The sequence below is a fragment of the Anabrus simplex genome, chromosome 1, assembly GCF_040414725.1.
Source record: "Anabrus simplex isolate iqAnaSimp1 chromosome 1, ASM4041472v1, whole genome shotgun sequence".
Lineage (NCBI taxonomy): Eukaryota > Metazoa > Arthropoda > Insecta > Orthoptera > Tettigoniidae > Anabrus > Anabrus simplex.
This window is the reverse complement of record NC_090265.1, coordinates 933,423,331-933,444,283: the sequence shown is the minus strand read 5'-3', so window position 1 is coordinate 933,444,283 and position 20,953 is coordinate 933,423,331. Positions and strand designations below refer to the sequence as shown.

Genomic DNA, 20,953 nt, shown 5'->3' with positions numbered 1-20,953 from the left:
CTTTGGATACCACAGGAAGAACTTAGCACAAATCTCCCCCAAATATGACAATCAAACCACCCATTCCTTTTTCACGCCTCATAATGTCCTTTAGTAAGGAATCAATGCAATGCACTGTTAATGGAGGAATTACCGAAGCTTCATCAATAATAAAACTGCTGATTTTCACAAAACGCCTGCTTCTGAACTGTTAAATTTAATACATGAAACTGAACTTTTTGTTACAGGAACAGGAAAACGAAATGTATTGTGATTTGTCTTACTAACTCCTAATAATAAAACTGCAACTGTTGTCCATGCAGCAGCTATTGCAATCTCACCTCTGCTTCTAATTATATATACTAAACTTGAATTTTGAAATGTTTCCCAAATCCTCCTGGAGCTTCTAAAAACAAGTTCCGACTTGATTTCATAGAGTCCTCTGTCGGGATGGCATAGAAAGATCAGCTAGACAACTTTCATAGAGCTATCTACCAGCGAATACAGTTAAATGCAACGACCTAAGCATCGTATTATTCGAATAAATGACAATTTTACGCAAATAAAGAACCTGACGAAACAAATAATATTTTTCCAGTTATACTGAGATGAAGGTTTTGATGTACGGTAGAACACATGGGCGTTAGTATTGTGGTTTTATCGCAATATTCTGTTACACATTCAAATTATAGATTCGTTACAAAAGTGGTAAATAATGGTCGAGAGAGTTCAGTGGGCGATTTGTAGCTTGACCTTAGATGATACGATGAAGCACTGGTGAAGTGAAGTGCTGTCTAACGGGATATGGGAGTTTAATCACTAGCTCCTTTTGCTAGTAGGTAAAGGGCAAACGCTCTGCGACCACTGAACTCAGTAGCGCGCACATACTTCGCAAATAATACGCTCACTCTGAATGAATGAATTCAAAATGTTGGTGGTCCTATACCTACCAAGTCGATTACCATATTTGTCTCAACATCTTTTTTGGAATTATCAAGTTTCTCAAGCTAGATATTTTACATACAGTACATACACCTTGTGCCCGTTCGCATCTCGTAGACCAACAACAAAATGGCGGCGTAGGAAGGTATGGCCCATGCGATTTACTAAGGCAATGAACTTCGTATCAATGCAACGTATAGGAGGCTATGTACGTCACGGAAAGGATAGGTTTCGAAGACACTGGAGAACAGTAGAGGCTCATTTGAATTGTTTTAAAAAATATATAGCAGCGGGTGAATTGTTTAACGAGACTCTAAAAAAATTACTTTCACGGAGACAAGACGCAGATGCGAGCAGATCTATATATTCGAAGAATATAGTTACTTCTTGAAGAAGAATATTAATTATATATATTGGCGACAGCATACAATTAAAGTATTCTTCGGTGTATGCTAGTAGAAGAGCCGAGAAAAAAATATAAATATATAAATTTTGGTGATATACGACGGATTTGGAATATCAAGTAGCAACGTAACGATCGAAAGAATCGGAATTCACCATTGTGAAATATTTAATAACTACACACGAGAAGAGTATAACTACCGTAGCAGTAAAAATAATAATTATTTACGGAGAAAATATTTCACAGAAAGAAAAACTTTGACGATTATTTTAAATAACAGAAAAATGCAGAATACTATGACTAATTACTGCCCACAAGGAATTCTTCTCATTGTCTACAGATACAAGATGATGACTGTCTGCTAATTCATCAAGATGGACCAAACTGGGGATATGTACCGTCGAACCAGATGACCAGTCGGAGAGTATTGGACAGGCCAACCAGTGGAGATGATGACGTTGGATGAGGATCGGCCAGCCCAAAGACCGGATGATACGAAGTGGTCTGACGAGATATGTAACCATCAGATGACCACGAATGTCCAGTTCAGACAGAGATCCAGTTCAAATCTGAGGGTCTAGCAGCAAGTGAAGGACGGAGCAACCACCAGACCAGATGTAGCAACTGACGAGCTAAGTCCATACTTTTCTATAGTAGAGTAGTTTCTTGCAATCTGCACCCTCAATCTATTTTGGCATGTGCTGAGAATTTGGTGATTTATGAAGTAATTAAGAACGCGTGTGTAATATAAGTAATGTGTGAAATACTTAAGATTTTAAGATTAGATGGAAGTGATGAATTAGAATGATAATATGACATATACTGGATACCGTACTAGCACATCGACAGTGGAACTAATATCCGTTAAGAGAAAGGTATGTTACTTATGTAGAGCTAGAATCAATGAGTCTAAGTCACTAGTAAAAGTTCGATTAATCTCGTTTTACCTGAGTATAGTTTACGTCACGAAATACCTCCGCAATACGATGATTATTGGCAAATTAAGTATTCCTTTCGTCAGAGAAAGAGGTCATATGAATTCATATTACTGTTATTAAAAATAGAGGTTATTGACTGCGTATTTTGCTAAGCAATTCTTGAATATTTAGCATATGGTTTCGAAGTTATGGCTATATGCATGCGGCTATTTGGAAGCCGATAGTATGTTAATGTGTCGTTGGTATAGTATTGAAATGTGATTATATATTGATGAATGGTTAAAGTGAAGAGATTTATATATGTTCTACGGGAAGTGTAAGAATTGCTATTTGACGGGTTAATGATATATTAGTAATATAAGGTGAGTTTCTGTGCCATGTTTGAAAATATACGACAAGAAGAGAATTCCGCGCAGATGACCATTTCAAGGTAAGGTAAACATGAATTATGTAGAATTGTGTATCGTGACAATGATATTGTGTTTGACTTGGGTGAATAACAGGTACTGCGTAAGAGAGAGTGTTCTTATATATGATGCAATAGACTCATGATTGATTATATATCTAGTATTTCGAGGAGCGGTGATGTTACTGGTTGATATGAAATACCTGCATTCTATACTATCCATACACGTTCAGTAGCACGTATATAAATGAAATATTGAGACAGTGCAGATCATAAGAGTACATTGAGCCAATAATAGATGAGTGTGTAGATTAGAAACTATTTGAAGAGTTAGTTAGATTTTTTTTATTTCTACTCAGATAAATATGATTTTTAACTCAGTATATAAAAATGAAGAATATTACAATGGTTAGTTAGGAGCCAGATATCGTAGGCACGAGGGTGGTATTGCTTTAGCTCGTAAGTCGTTACTTGTTCGTACTTGAAAGAGGGTACCTAATACTCGGAGTTCAAACCTATGAAAGACTTTAACTTATGAATGGAATGAAGGTTGACTCTTTCACAATTTTATACATACGGAAAAGAGTGAGGATAACTTTAATAATTTACAAAGCAGTATTTACATAAGTAAATTTAATTTGATTTCTTGAATGCTCAATGATCGCAAATATTATTGAAAGGAATGTAATACTTTCGGAACATGGCTACGAAGATTCAGATGTGTAATTATTGGAATTTGAACTTTATTAATGAGAGAATGTTAGCATTTTTTTAAAGTTCCACTATTTTATCTTAAATGAGCCAGCGCTGACTCTAACTTATTTTCAAATGATGAGATAACACGGAATTAATACTACCCAGATTTCACTATATCTCGAACATTAATTTTTGTCAATAAATAATCTTATATATTTTCTTTAGTATGTGACTGAGTTATGATTTCTGTTCTGGTAACGTTTAGAGTTAAGTTAGTTGTTAAGTTTTCTAGATGTAAGCAATCGACAAGTTTTTATAAACGAAATGCGAGATCATTTCTAGTTATCGGTCGTCATTCTCGTGGATTTTGATACTCCCTTGACGCGTACCCCAGCAGCCAATTTCTCTTCCGAAACCACGTTAAACAATTACATATAAAATCTCAGATTTTATGGGCGGAAAAGGGATACCCTGAGAAGAAATAATGAGCTACCGGGATAGTCTTGCACTGACCGCTGCAAGAGCGGGTGCAAGTATTTAAAATGGCTGCCCAACTGTGGGGCAATTGAAGAGAAACACACCGTGGGAAAGTTATTAAAATGACGCCGCAATGTGTGACGATTTGAAGAGAAAGACACCGCGGGATCATTGAATATTGGTCGCCAGAGGTAATTTTTGACATCTCAGTGTGATTAAAATGAAGAAAGACGCCGTGGGAATTGTTGTTGCCAAAGGATGTAATAACATGCCGCAATAGTGGAGCGAGTGAAGAGAAATACACCGTGGGAACGCCAAACAAAGTATAAAGTATTGGAAACGGTCTTCATTCTGAAATAAATTAAATGTCGCATTAATGGGTGGCGACTGAAGAGAAACACATCGCGAGAGTGTAAGAAATAGTCTGATAACTAATATTACTTAATAGGCAGTCATGTATCCAAGCTCGAAATGTAGGTATCGGGCATAGAAAACATGTCACTAATGCATTGAGTAATTCATTTCATTATTATCACATGGCTGAACCTGTGAAGATATACCGATAAGAAACTATTGTATCTATTAGATGATTGCTTTTCTTTAATAATAATAAGCTAGGATAAGGTGATTTTAGGACAATATGAAATGAAACTTAGTTAATTTTAATTATGGTATAGGCTGATGGTCATACATATAAATATGGGACGCCGCATAGCGGAATTTTAATTTATTTATTTCGTAACATGTTCCGAAATGTGAACGAAATCATAGATTTGAACTCTTGGTCTGGTTGTTGTTGGTTTATCTGGTGAGATGGTGCCGATCTCCAGGAAGGTCCATCAATATTATTATTCACTGTAAAGGAAACTTGAAACTAGTGCATATAGTGCAAACTTTGAACTATTTTAAACCTTGTAGACTAAGTTATTGTGGTGTGTGTGATATAATATATGATATTTTGTAAAATTAGAGGACTGTTAGGCAAAATAGTGATTTTTAACAAAATAGAGAGCTTAATAGAAACTTTGAGATATTGAAACGAATATATTTAAAACGACATAAAATGGCAACACAGAGTAGAGTTCAGACAAGAAGGGAACAAGAAGAGCAGATGAGAAGAGCACAAGAGAAACAAGAAGGAGCTCCATTATGGTTTCTCGAATATTTGAAGCAACAACAAGAAGAAAGACAGAAGGAGAAACAGGAGCGTGAAGAGAAAGAGAGGAAACTTGAAGAAGAAAAACAGAAGGAGAAACAGGAGCGTGAAGAGAAAGAGAGGAAACTGGAAGAAGAAAGGCAGAAGGAGAAACAGGAGCGTGAAGAAGAAAGACAGAAGGAGAAACAGGAGCGTGAAGAAGAAAGACAGAAGGAGAAACAGGAGCGTGAAGAAGAAAGACAGAAGGAGAAACAGGAGCGTGAAGAGAGAGAGAGGAAACTGGAAGAAGAGAAGGAAAGAAGACGGATAGAAAAGGAACGAAAACGAGAAGAATGGCAACAGAAACAGAAAGAATCTTTAGAAGAATTTGTTAAGAAAATAGAAGACAAACATAAAGGGATGATCGATGAGCTACGCAAGAAACAAGAGGAAGTGACTGAAGAAACAGCGAAGACACGGTCAGAAGTATGTGAAATTAAGAATGAAATCCAAAACATGCAGATGAGGTTGACTGAAACCATGGAAAATAGAAACAGGGAAATACACGAGGAAATAAATAAAATAAATGAAATGGTAACGGAGAACCAGGAAACAATCCGAAAATTGGAACAAGAGAAAATAGATGATATAACAGCTAATATGCAAGGGTTAAATCTAAGACAGCAAGACTTAGATGAAAAATATGACCAAGCTGCGACCAAAGTAGCACAGAAGATTGATGAATTGAAGCAGAAAATAGAAGATAACAAACTGGAATCGGAACGGAAAATTGAAAAGACAGAAGAGCAGATGAAACAGATTAGAAGAGAAATCCAAGAGATGAAGGTGGAATCGCACACGGCGAAATCAATGGCCTCAAGCGCTAGTGATAGGCAGAGAGCAGTAGAGGTACAGATTAATGAAAGAGAGAACACACCTTCAGGGATAAGCGACCCAAGTAGAAGAGATTTGGAAATATTAAACGGTAGTAATCAAAGTGAGGGAAGCACGATAATTAATATCATTAAAAATTACGACGACCGCCCAAAACATTTTGACGGTTCGGTTAAAACCTCACCAAAACAATTCCTTAGGGACATTGAGGAATATTTTAGGGAAGGAAAAATCCAGGAGGAAAAGAAATTGAGAATTATCGAAAAACATCTGGACGGGAACCCAAACATTTGGTTCCAGGCTTTCAAATACACATTCCATAACTATGACGAGTTTAAAATAGCTTTCCTGAGGAAGTTCTGGGATCCTGAGATCCAGCAGCAGCTGAGATTAGAGCTGTACTCAAGGAAATTTTCGACTGCAGGCCAAACTCGTTTTAGTGATTTCTTCTCCCTACAATTTCATCGTTTTCAGGACTTAGATTCTCCACCTAGTGAACTGGAGGCGATTAAAACTATTCAGAGGCAATTACCACTAGAAATACAAAGATTATTAGCAGCCTCTGATATACAAACTGCTATTGACATGGAGAGACGATTAAGACAAATCGATCTTACGTCATCGTGCTTAATAGAGAGGAACCCCAGAAATATTAGGCAAATAGAAGCAGTTAATACGCTTAGTTCCGAAATCACTAACCACGGACTAGATAAGGTTCATGAAATTAGGACAGAAGATTGTATTAGAGCCCAAAATAAAGAACCGAGAAAATGTTATTGCCAGTATAGTGGTCAACAGCACGGAAGATGTGGGCAAATTGGAAATAGAAATAGTTTCCAGTATAAGAATAATACCCGATATGGGAACTATAGAAGTCGACCATATCAGAGGAACAGAAGGCGATATGATGAGAGGTGAAGACCTGCCCAATATAATCAAAATGAAGAGAACAGGCGATATCTTCAAGAGCTAAAAGAAGAGAGACAAAATAGAAGCCGATGGGAGGAAGCCATCAAAAATAAGGATATAAACGGCGACCTCGAAGGCGCAGAAAGTCTCGAACTGCAGAATTATAAACGAAGAAGACAGGAAGAAGGCTGGAAGGAGCATGAAAATCATGGGAACACAGAAATTTCCCAAACATCTGAGCGAAAAAAAAAACGCCGGTGATGAACTAGTTAAACACGAAATTGTAAATATTAAACCGTTAGTGAATGTTGTCAAAATTCGCAGTTGGGTAGTAGCACAAATAGATCATTGGGACATTCAACCCGAAGATTTAATTAAAGAAGATGTTTGTCAAGAAATTCAACCCAAATTCAAGTTACCAGTAATAGTTGTGAGAGTGTTTAACACCCGATTGTACTGTTTAGTGGACTCTGGAGCTAGCATAAGTGTAATGTCACATACATTATTCCAGGAGCTAAGCCAAAAGATAGAGATACCAATCATACCTGTATCTGGTGTAAAAATCCGAGGCATAATTCCTGACAAGTCAGTTGAATGCAAGATACAAGCCTACTTAAGTATAAAGATCGGAAAATATGAATTTGAGCATCCATTCATGGTTATGAAGAAAATAAAATACGTCATTTTTGGAATAGACTTCATGATAAGCTCTAGGATGACAATTGACATGGAAAAGGGTGAAATTCGATTCCCGGTAGTAGAAAATGATGGAAATAGAACTGTAGAAAGAGTTCAAATTAGTAGCACACTTGAAGAGAACGAATTGTTGAAGATCGAGGGAAAAGAAGTGGATCTATTGGATGAAGAGAGCCAAGAACTAGAAGAAAAAGATCTTAACATAGAATTAGAGCCGGAATTGGTTATGAGAATTGAAGAAATAGTTGCAATCGAAGAGGAAAGCTGCGAAAAAACCGAAATTTGGGAAGCTATTACTCAAGCTGCAGTATCTGCAGAAGAAAAACGAATATTGTACAACATCATAAAGAAATATATTGAAGTTTTTAGTGATAAACCTGGGCAGATTCCTAACTACAAGTATAAACTGATAGTTACTGACTGGACGCCATACAAGGGAAAAATATATGATGTGCCAGAGAAGTATTTCACTGAAGTTAAACAAATTATTGAGGAAATGTTAGCTGATGGATTGATCGTGAAAACTACTACTCCATTTCTGAATCCCATAGTAATTGTAAAGAAAAATAACGGAAAACTGCGTTTATGCCTTGATGCACGAGTCCTAAATTCCAGACTGATTCCAGAGTATAGTCAGGCCCCGAAAATTAAGGATATTGTGAAGAGATTTCGAGGTCAGAAATACTTTACGAGTATGGACTGCACAGCTTCATTTCACCATATTGTCCTTGAAGAAAAGTCACGGTTATTAACGGGTTTTATGTTTAATAACCAAACCTATGCCTATTGTCGGTTGCCTTTCGGATTAAAGGTCAGTTCGTCAGTCTTGATAAGGGCACTAGACAGAAGCCTAACGAGTGAAGTAAAGGACTTTGTAAATTGTTATGTTGATGACCTAGTCTTTGCGAGCACTACTTTCGAAGAACACTGTGTCAAATTGGAAAAGCTATTGAGTAATCTACTGAGAACTGGCTTCAAAATAAATCTATCAAAATCTAAATTTTGCCAGAGCCAAGTACTTTTTGTAGGTCACGTGATCGATGGAGAAGGGATCAGACCGAATCCCGTAAAAATAAAGGCAATATGCGATTTCCCAAGGCCGACTAAGGTAAAGCATATAAGGCAATTTCTTGGGTTGACTGGATTCTTCTCAGACCATTGTGAAGGTTACACGGACACGGCTGCACCATTACAGAACTTGCTAAAAGTCAACAATAAATGGAAGTGGAATGATGAGGCAGAAGAAGCTTTCATCAACATGAAAGAGCTGATGAAGAAAAGTATCAAACTGGGATATCCTGATTATCAACAGAGATTCATAATTCAAGCTGATGCATCACACGTTGGTATAGGAGCCTGCTTATATCAAGAAGATAACGAAACCAAAAGACGAACTTATTTGGCATTTACCAGTAGGAAACTTAGAAAACATGAACAACATTATACTACTACTGAGCTTGAACTACTAGCGATAGTGCACGCATTACAACATTGGAGACGTATAATTTATGGCTATCCAGTAACAATACGGACAGACCACAAAGCGTTGACTTTTGGGTTAAAAGCCGTCATGATCAGCGAAAGGATAACGCGATGGATGTTATTCACGCAACAGTTTGACCTAAAGATCGAACATTGCAGTGGAAAGCAAAATATCTTAGCTGATGCGTTAAGTAGAAACCCACATGAAGGTGAAGAACATATACTAGCAATCGAACTAGATACTCAAGACGAACAACTATTAAGAAAATTGGAAAATCTGAGAGAATTTCAAGAATCTGACCAGAAATTGAAGATCATCATCGATAATTTGGTTAACAAGGAATCAGCGTCAGCACTCACAAAGAACTATGAAATCGTAGATGGGATACTACCGAAAGTTGTGGACAAGATCAGTAACAGCAAAAGAATTGTAATACCAGAAGAGCTACAAAGAGAATTAATCTGGCATACTCATAAGATGACAGGACATGCTGGTATAGACAAGGTTATTGGGACGATAATGGAGAAATTCACATGGAATGGATTACGTAGATCAGTAAGAAGCATAGCGAAAACATGCGATGTGTGTCAGAGAGTAAAGCATAACAATTACACATGCGGACATAAACCGATCCCAATTATACCATCTAGAGCTCAAGAAATTTATGCAATAGATATTTTTGGAAAGTTGCCCACTGCTAGGAAGGGAAAGAAATATATACTTGTGGTTATTGACATTTTCTCTAAATATATTTCATTACAAGCCATTCAGAGAGCTAATACTAAACAAGTTTTACACGGCCTCATTAATAAGACATTTCCAGAAATGGGAAAACCAGAGAGGATCCTTACTGATAGGGGAACACAATTTACTTCAGTGATGTTCCGTGAACGAATCAGAAATGAGGGCATCAAGCATACCTTATGCTCAGTTCGTCATCCAGCAGCTAATCCCGTAGAGAGATATATGAAAGAGATCGCTAAATTCGGGAGAATATATTGTAGTCAACAACATTGGAAATGGATAGATATGCTAGATATCATAGCTGAAAGTTTAAACAACACGGTTAATCAATCAATTGCCCAAATTCCTAGAGTAGCCCATAAAAATGTTCACCCACAGAGAACATGGGACAGAATTTTTACGATGCAGCTAGAGAAAAAGCCTGATCCCCAAGAAAAAAATTTAAAGATCCAACAGAGACTCAGGGATCAGTCTCAAAAACGATTAAGAAGGCTACGGAATAAGAAGTTTCATCCACATTTCAAACAAGGAGATCTAGTTCTAGTTAAAACTGCACCAATATCAAATGCACCAGCAAAAATATGTGCTAAATTTTTGCCGTTATACCATGGTCCCTACAGAATCGAACGCGTACTTGGGAATAATGCGTACGAAATAGCAAGTTTAAATGGCAAATATCGTAACGTACATAATGCATGCAATATCAAGTTGTACTTCCAAGAGAATCAGCAAATGTAATAAGAACTTAAGAGATAAGAAAATCTAAAGCCATTAAATGACCTACCATTGTGAAATACACCTAGAGGAAGGAATAAATATCTTTATTACGACCACTAGAATGAAGAAAAAGCAGTCGCCAAATACATGGTTACGGGACATGTAAACAAATTAATGCAACTAGGACGTAATCGATATCAATCTGCTGATATTCGATAATCGAATAGATAATATCGCAATGGCAGAGAATATACGAGATGCAAAGTCACATTTGAGATTCAAGTTATCAATGAGAAAATATATCGTGTCCAATATATTTTCTTTGTGCCAGGGGGATTAAATGTGCCCGTTCGCATCTCGTAGACCAACAACAAAATGGCGGCGTAGGAAGGTATGGCCCATGCGATTTACTAAGGCAATGAACTTCGTATCAATGCAACGTATAGGAGGCTATGTACGTCACGGAAAGGATAGGTTTCGAAGACACTGGAGAACAGTAGAGGCTCATTTGAATTGTTTTAAAAAAATATAGCAGCGGGTGAATTGTTTAACGAGACTCTAAAAAAATTACTTTCACGGAGACAAGACGCAGATGCGAGCAGATCTATATTTTCGAAGAATATAGTTACTTCTTGAAGAAGAATATTAATTATATATATTGGCGACAGCATACAATTAAAGTATTCTTCGGTGTATGCTAGTAGAAGAGCCGAGAAAAAAATATAAATATATAAATTTTGGTGATATACGACGGATTTGGAATATCAAGTAGCAACGTAACGATCGAAAGAATCGGAATTCACCATTGTGAAATATTTAATAACTACACACGAGAAGAGTATAACTACCGTAGCAGTAAAAATAATAATTATTTACGGAGAAAATATTTCACAGAAAGAAAAACTTTGACGATTATTTTAAATAACAGAAAAATGCAGAATACTATGACTAATTACTGCCCACAAGGAATTCTTCTCATTGTCTACAGATACAAGATGATGACTGTCTGCTAATTCATCAAGATGGACCAAACTGGGGATATGTACCGTCGAACCAGATGACCAGTCGGAGAGTATTGGACAGGCCAACCAGTGGAGATGATGACGTTGGATGAGGATCGGCCAGCCCAAAGACCGGATGATACGAAGTGGTCTGACGAGATATGTAACCAGCAGATGACCACGAATGTCCAGTTCAGACAGAGATCCAGTTCAAATCTGAGGGTCTAGCAGCAAGTGAAGGACGGAGCAACCACCAGACCAGATGTAGCAACTGACGAGCTAAGTCCATACTCTTCTATAGTAGAGTAGTTTCTTGCAATCTGCACCCTCAATCTATTTTGGCATGTGCTGAGAATTTGGTGATTTATGAAGTAATTAAGAACGCGTGTGTAATATAAGTAATGTGTGAAATACTTAAGATTTTAAGATTAGATGGAAGTGATGAATTAGAATGATAATATGACATATACTGGATACCGTACTAGCACATCGACAGTGGAACTAATATCCGTTAAGAGAAAGGTATGTTACTTATGTAGAGCTAGAATCAATGAGTCTAAGTCACTAGTAAAAGTTCGATTAATCTCGTTTTACCTGAGTATAGTTTACGTCACGAAATACCTGCGCAATACGATGATTATTGGCAAATTAAGTATTCCTTTCGTCAGAGAAAGAGGTCATATGAATTCATATTACTGTTATTAAAAATAGAGGTTATTGACTGCGTATTTTGCTAAGCAATTCTTGAATATTTAGCATATGGTTTCGAAGTTATGGCTATATGCATGCGGCTATTTGGAAGCCGATAGTATGTTAATGTGTCGTTGGTATAGTATTGAAATGTGATTATATATTGATGAATGGTTAAAGTGAAGAGATTTATATATGTTCTACGGGAAGTGTAAGAATTGCTATTTGACGGGTTAATGATATATTAGTAATATAAGGTGAGTTTCTGTGCCATGTTTGAAAATATACGACAAGAAGAGAATTCCGCGCAGATGACCATTTCAAGGTAAGGTAAACATGAATTATGTAGAATTGTGTATCGTGACAATGATATTGTGTTTGACTTGGGTGAATAACAGGTACTGCGTAAGAGAGAGTGTTCTTATATATGATGCAATAGACTCATGATTGATTATATATCTAGTATTTCGAGGAGCGGTGATGTTACTGGTTGATATGAAATACCTGCATTCTATACTATCCATACACGTTCAGTAGCACGTATATAAATGAAATATTGAGACAGTGCAGATCATAAGAGTACATTGAGCCAATAATAGATGAGTGTGTAGATTAGAAACTATTTGAAGAGTTAGTTAGATTTTTTTTATTTCTACTCAGATAAATATGATTTTTAACTCAGTATATAAAAATGAAGAATATTACAATGGTTAGTTAGGAGCCAGATATCGTAGGCACGAGGGTGGTATTGCTTTAGCTCGTAAGTCGTTACTTGTTCGTACTTGAAAGAGGGTACCTAATACTCGGAGTTCAAACCTATGAAAGACTTTAACTTATGAATGGAATGAAGGTTGACTCTTTCACAATTTTATACATACGGAAAAGAGTGAGGATAACTTTAATAATTTACAAAGCAGTATTTACATAAGTAAATTTAATTTGATTTCTTGAATGCTCAATGATCGCAAATATTATTGAAAGGAATGTAATACTTTCGGAACATGGCTACGAAGATTCAGATGTGTAATTATTGGAATTTGAACTTTATTAATGAGAGAATGTTAGCATTTTTTTAAAGTTCCACTATTTTATCTCAAATGAGCCAGCGCTGACTAACTTATTTTCAAATGATGAGATAACACGGAATTAATACTACCCAGATTTCACTATATCTCGAACATTAATTTTTGTCAATAAATAACCTTATATATTTTCTTTAGTATGTGACTGAGTTATGATTTCTGTTCTGGTAACGTTTAGAGTTAAGTTAGTTGTTAAGTTTTCTAGATGTAAGCAATCGACAAGTTTTTATAAACGAAATGCGAGATCATTTCTAGTTATCGGTCGTCATTCTCGTGGATTTTGATACTCCCTTGACGCGTACCCCAGCAGCCAATTTCTCTTCCGAAACCACGTTAAACAATTACATATAAAATCTCAGATTTTATGGGCGGAAAAGGGATACCCTGAGAAGAAATAATGAGCTACCGGGATAGTCTTGCACTGACCGCTGCAAGAGCGGGTGCAACCTTCATCATAGACTGTTATGCCTTTCAGCGTTGAGTCGTCAAACCTCAATGAATTCACTAACCTTCTCCACAGTCCTCTATTTATAACTGTATGGGCTTATTTAGTTCCATACCTCTTACTATTAAATAAGACTGAGTCTAACCATCGTCACCTTGGTCTCCCTGTGTTGATCATTACTCGCTTCACCTTTCACAGCCGTTCAAACTGGCACTATTTCAGCACTTGCTGGACCGATGTCATTGTCTCTCAGGATACAGAAATAATCCTCCTGTGAATGACGAATAGTGGAGTTACCAGACGCATTCAACGAGTAGGACACCACATCGTATCATCAGCGAATAGAAAAACAAATGTTACATTTTGATAAACGCTTGAATTACATTACCGATTATGACACCATATAGAGAAGTGTTGCTAAAACAAGATAGTGTTCTCTAACTTCGCTCATTTTCATCCTTTGACCTAAAAATAAGTAGGGAAACTTATTTTCACGTACCTTCGTAGTAATGTGTGTAGTATATTGCCATTACTGGTGAACTATAATTAGAATGAAAATGATGGGTACCCAGGATAGAGCTTACTGAAATTTTGTTTCCGTCTCCTCTCGGGGCAAGACCGCAAAAAAATTGTAATCTTCCTCCGGACGTAATACAGCGAGTAACTTCAAAGGACAGGATATTACTGAAATACTTCACGACGAACTCGGATATAAGCAGTTTCCGAGCAGTGCAAAATGCTAAGCACTGTAACATTGTGATCCCCGGTGTTGTTGTAAAACATTACCTCATTATCCACTCGATGATTAACAAGCAATTGACAAGCCCTCGCGACAAGATAAGCTGTAGTATCTCAGTGATTTTACCATGTTACTCTCAAAACGATTAACTGCGCTTTACAAAATTAAATAATTATCCCCAACATTATCCTCTTAGGTAGCTAATGTTGTATGCCCCGGCACTAGGCAATTCTAACAGTTGAAATACCAACTGCCATTAAAATAGCTAATTACAGTATTATCTATTATAACTGTAATAAATGAACCAGTGTACAGCAGTTTATGACGAGTAAACTAATATAATTCGTATTAACTTAGCAACTTCATGTCTTAATTTTGTACTTATGTATGATAATATGAAAAAATACTTATATTGTATTATTTGAAGTACCCCGAGTCTTTATCATTGCGTTTGAATATTCATACTTTAAGTTCCTGCATGATATTACACATCTATATATATTAGTAAAACACTTACTTTACTCTTTACACAGCTTATTTATGTCCACGATTAATAATTTATAGTTTCAACCACATAAACCAAAGGTAAGCACAGTTCTCCTCAATGAGCCAGCTCAGGCAGGTAAAGGAGTAAAGTTCCCTTTAGCCTTGTGCTAAGTACATTTAATTGTATTCATTTCATTAGCTTATGCGTAGGAAAAAATTAATTATTTGGGCGTATGATAACTAAATACTCCTTTGACTACTACTGTATTAACAGAAATACTGCAGGCCATCATGAAAGATTGTTCAGGAATAAAGCTCAAACAATGAACGATAAACGAACTGTACAAATGTATTACGTAAACATAATATGTTCAGCCAGATTAATTGCTGTGGCTTTGCTTGCGCCTTGACTACCCCGTACAGCACACGATGTTAGAAGTCAGCTGCTCTCGACTCTTCCCGCCCCTCATGCCGTTGTCTCAAGGAGCGTCGCTCTCTCATTGCCCACCTATGACATAAACCCTTCCCCACTATGACTTCTTCCTACAAGTCCAGCACTTCTCGACTTTATAAATCAATTGACTGATTATGTGTGGCCTAGGAGAGTGACCTTCACGTCTGTCTCTCTTTCTCCCTCCCTCTCTCTCTTTCTCCCTCCCTCTCTCTCTCTCTCTCTCTCTCTCTCTCTCTCTCTACCTCCCTCTCACTCTTTCTATGATGAGTTTTATAATGAAGCAGGTGGAAGGTAAAACGGTGTCTTCGCATAGCCTACTCCTCTCAAGGCTTAACGTCTCCATCCGACGGACAATTCACTATCGTGAGCGCCATATGCCCTCACTCTAAATGAATGTGGAGAGGTTTTCGGGACGCAATTTAGTGATTAGAAATTGTATGGTATCATCTTTTCCACCCGGCCAGCCAACACCTGAAGCTGAAAGTTTTTCTACAAATGGGACTCGAGCCAGTTGACGACGGAGTCACGCCTTAGAGATTTAACGCTTAACGGTCATAGCCATCACGCTTTATATATAATAAGAGATATTTCTGCATTTTGGTCAGGACTTTTACAAATTTGTATTTGTATGTTTTATGTCCAGAGTAAGAAGGAGATGCAAATTTTAAATTTCCGTTAAATCTGTCTGTCGATCGGTCTGCTCGTGCATCACGAGAAAACAGCTCAATTGAATTTAACGAAAATCGGTATTTAAGATCAGGGAAGAACGCACTGTAATTTAGGCTATGAGCCTAAATAATTTTATTCCCACGCTGGGTGAAATAGTATTTTAGGAGAAGGTCTAAAAATTCATTCTCAAATATCTCCCGTAGTGCTGTTCCTACCTATAAATGTTACATAATAAAAGTTCTAGAAAACATAATTTCCGACCTAGTGTGGAGTACTAACTGACCCTACGACGAACAATAACGAAAATATGAACGATTATGATTTACTAGCTCTCGTATCTGTCTTCGACTGGATGACCATGTTGGTACTGCTTCCTACCGTTCTGTTGTTACCGAAAAATCTTTTGTAACATAGAGAGGAGGAAAAGTAAATTCTGATCTCTCGTCTCTCATTATTTTTATTACAGTAGAAAGATTAACCGTTCCCGGCACTTCAATGTACTGTATGAACCAAAGCGGGCCGTGAGCGGGCCGTCTGAATGACATGCATGAGACTTCTGTCCCACACTGACTGCTTACTCTGTAAGCGTCCTTCTGAATGACCGATGAGGCCTGATCATTTAGGTAGGGTGGGGTCTGCTTAGCTCTGTCTCTTTTCGTGGTTCGCTATCTCTTAAATCAATTATTGACACGTTGTGTTCAGTAATTCCGTACACATCTCGTAAGCAATGATCCAGCTTACGTTAGCAACGGTCCTGTTACACCTAATAATTATCTTACGATGCCCAAGTAGGATATTTTATCCCGTCAGGTCGCACGCTCGGTTTTGTAACTAATGAGTGTGCACTGGATAAATTTTAAAGACTAGTTTATTGATGTAAAACATCGTGTATATCCTCATAAATGGGATAAGCAAAATATCGTATCTATTTTTACCTTAAATAATCTAATAACACACCTTTGGCGGAATATTACATTAAACGTTAATGCAGACACACATCTTAGCACTGCATATCAACTATATGGGAACGTAGAATCATTTATATGAGTAATAAGCATTATTAGACAAAATATTCAGTTATACGACTACATTAATTACACTACTTTCTACGGGCAATTTAGCCGTCCGGTTAGAGTCACGCAGCTGTGATCTTGCATCCGGGAGATAACGGGTTCGAATCCCACTGTCAGCAGCCCTGAAGATGCTTTTCAATGGTTTCCCATTTTTACACCAGGAAAATGCTGGGATTGTACCTTGATTAAGGCCACGGCCGCTTCCTTCCCACTCTTAGACCTTACCTGTCCCATCGTCGCCATAAGACCTATCTGTGTCGGCGCGACGTAAAGCAAATAGCAAATAAAGAACACTACTTTCTGCTATGTATAGAGCTAATAAAGTTACTATTGATGAAACAATAATAAACTGTTTAGGCTGATATTACACAGACAGAACATAAAAAATGAAATGGCGTATGGCTTTCATTGCCGGGAGTGTCCGAGGACAAGTTCGGCTCGCCAGATGCAGGTCTTTTGATTTGACTCCCGTAGGCGACCTGCGGGTCGTGATGAGGATGAAATGATGATGAAGACGGCATATACACCCAGCCCCCGTGCCAGCGAAATTAACCAATTAAGGTTAAAATTCCCGACCCTGTCGGGAATCGAACCCGGGACCCCTGTGACCAAAGGCCAGCACGCTAACCGTTTAGTCATGGAGCCGAACGACAGAACATAAAAATAGAATGATTAAGTCTTCACCTCACAGTGAGAAATTTATAAATATACATTCTCATAGCCAACTTCGTGAAGAGACTCATTGAAAAGGAAAGCACAGGATAGTCTAGGCCCTATATCGTTTCTATGGCCACTTTCATATCACTATAACATAAATCTATATTACTCGTCACTTCCAGTAAGAATTTCATAATATTTTTCACCACGAACTAATTATCGCCTTGCTAGAGAGTCAGAAAATTACCTGGGCAGAAATTACCCGACACTGAAATCAGCATGCAAAAGCGTCAACAAATTGAACAACACAGACGGTAGAAACATATCAAGCCAGCAAGAATGCTTGGGAGAATCCACTGGGAAAGTATCTTAGGGTGGGAGGCTGAATACCCGTTAAACTAATAGTTATTCTCAACTCATTTTACAGTTGGATCGCGTCCTGGTGGGTTAATAGTGGGATGCCTAGAACAAGATATTACTTTCCCTGCTTATTTAATTTAAGACGAAGAAACAAACAACGAAATTATACACAATTGTTAGTATTGTTGTTTCGTGATGGGGGTTGGGACATTAAGGTCAACAACCCCATGTACTCAGGAAGGGTGAAGATTTGTCCAATAACCTGTGTAACTGCGGTGACTGTAAGACTTGACAAAGTTGTGAGATGGCGAGCTGGCAATGGTATGATGGTAAATGGGATGAAAAGTCAGGTTTCAAGTTTCACCAGGAGGAAAAGTCCTCCCAGTTTTAATTACTGTGTTGATGCGGTGATAGTTACGCAAGGGGATCACTGTAAGTACCTTAGTGCTAATATACGAAATGATCTTGATTGGCGTATAAGCCACCGTGGCTCAGGCAGCAGGATGCCGGCCCCTCACCGCTGGATTCCGTGGTTCAAATTCCGGTCACTCCATGTGACATTTGCGCTGGACAAAGCGGAGGCGAGCACTCCGGTTTTCCCTGTCATATTTCATTGCGGTAACACTCTCCAACATAATTTCATTTCATCTGTCAGTCATTAATCATTGCCCCAAAGGAGTGCGACAGGCTTCGGCAGCCGGCACAATTCCTATCCTTGCAGCTAGATGGGTATTCCATTCCTGTGAACTTCGAAACGCTCGAAGTGGCCGCAAATTGGAATGTTAAAGAATACTGTAAACATGAAAAAGCATTTTCTTGAGCGAAATTATGAACTTCAGATACAATAATATTCAAGAATATGTGGCTTACAAGGTAAAATTTCACTTCTCAAACTACATTTATTCGAAGGAAAATCTTCACATATTTAGAGTGTACGCATTTGGGGAAGATAACCGTCACTGCCTACATCTGCTTACTTAAACTTAACTCTTACTAGCATAGTTCTGAAAATATTTTCTCTTACATTTTGATATTACTTTTAAAACTTTCGATAAATTGTCTAAGTTGTAGTAATTTCTTAACTGAATATTAACCGGAATAAGTCTTCTACATGTGTTCAACCACATTTAAATCAAATATTGTTTTGGTGGGAACATTCCTGCCACATGGGATGCTCTCCATATATATTTCACTGTAAATACCAGGCATAGTAAACTGTTTCGCTAATATTTGGAGTGCAAATCACTTTAATACCATCAGCGGATACAGAAAATTACTTTATCGTGTCATTCTGTAATATAATTGATTATTTGTTACTAGCTGAACTGTAGTACTCTTTTGCAAATGAAATTTATGTCCTTCTGTTTTCGTTTCCTGCATTGACTGCGATACAAAGAATCTACCGTCGTCAGTCGAAACATGAATACTCACTACATAATTGTTAATTAAATCAGCAGAGAATTTTCAGTTAATACGCCTCTTCAGTGAACCTAGACCATCTATGACAGCTAATGGTGAACCTGTTGAGGATCCAACCAGCCTTCGGGCTGAATACCCAACATACATGCACACACATTTCGAGAATCAACATCAGGATATTTATTTAACAGCATAGACTTTAAGGACCGGTATAACGACGAACACATTAGAAAGTTTCAGTGCTCTGTAGACCGTAGCCGAAATAGCTCAATACAAACAAGAAGCAAGTGAAAATAACTGAAGAACTCGGTGAAAAAACCGGTCACATCCAAACAGTAAAATCACTCCAAAATTTCCAAATGTGCATAAATACCGAATGAAATTGTTCACGAAAAAATATAGGCTAATTATTCAGAATTTTGTGTGGTTACCATCGTTTTTGTGCTTTTCGTTTTGTATATAGACACTTTTTAAGTGTTTCTGTTTCTTGAAGCGAAAATACCCAGTGCCGTGCTAAAATGGTATTTATTTGTTAATTACATGAAAAGAAAACCATAAAACCCATTTTTCTCTCAGTTTACTTTCCAAATAAGAAATTTGATTTTTATTTTCATGTTAAATATAATACAGACAAAAACTGATTCAAGCGACACAAAAATTACAAATGTAACATGGTTAGTTGTTATGGCCTTTAGTCTGATTCACTTAAGTAATTATTTTCTTGTTCTGTGGTGCTGCATTATTTAGGGCTAATGTTCATATTATACCCTGTTAACACTTTGACACATATTGTGAAATCTTTTGTACAGCACATCTTTAAACTTTGTTATTTGGGCCGATGACCTAGATGTTAAGGCCCCTTAAAACAATTAGTGTCATCGTCAATTTATATACCTTAATTGGCATTGGACTATGGTAGAAATTCACCTTTCATTACACAAAACGTACAATTTAACACGTGCAACAGGAATTTTTATTATAACTGTCCTTCATCACAGCTGACACAAGTAATATTACTGCCATCTAGCAAGAGAGTGTCAGAGCAAGATTTAATCAAGTCCGGACTTGGCCGGCTTTTAAGAAATGCAAATTCCGGATACAGTCAAGTCCTTTTCTACCGCAGAGGCATTACTGAAAGGTGAACGTGTCTGATTTTTAAAAATCAAATATGTGGCACCTATTTGTCTACCCAGTACACATAAATATGTCCTTTTTTCGAAAAGTTGGACTTGACCGGTTTTTGCACCGAGGTTTTCAAATGTATTAAATACATGAACAAAGCGAAAATTCGATAGGAGTAAGCTATGTTCCGTCACGGGGTTTCAGCATTTCCCTTCCTACTTTAACATATCACGTCGTTCATTTCATCTCCTTAACTCTTCTTATGAAGTTCACGTCATGAAGGGCATCCGGTCGTAAAAACTCGCTACGAAGATTCACCTCACTTCATATCCGACCC

At 37.4% G+C, this 20,953-nt stretch overlaps 1 protein-coding gene across 1 annotated transcript in view; it reads right to left on the bottom strand.

Moving 5' to 3' along the window:
- The window catches only part of rdgC (retinal degeneration C), a 1,179,561-nt gene that overhangs the window by 359,903 nt on the left and 798,705 nt on the right, over window positions 1-20,953 (bottom strand). The gene's annotated exons all lie outside the window — the stretch shown is intronic.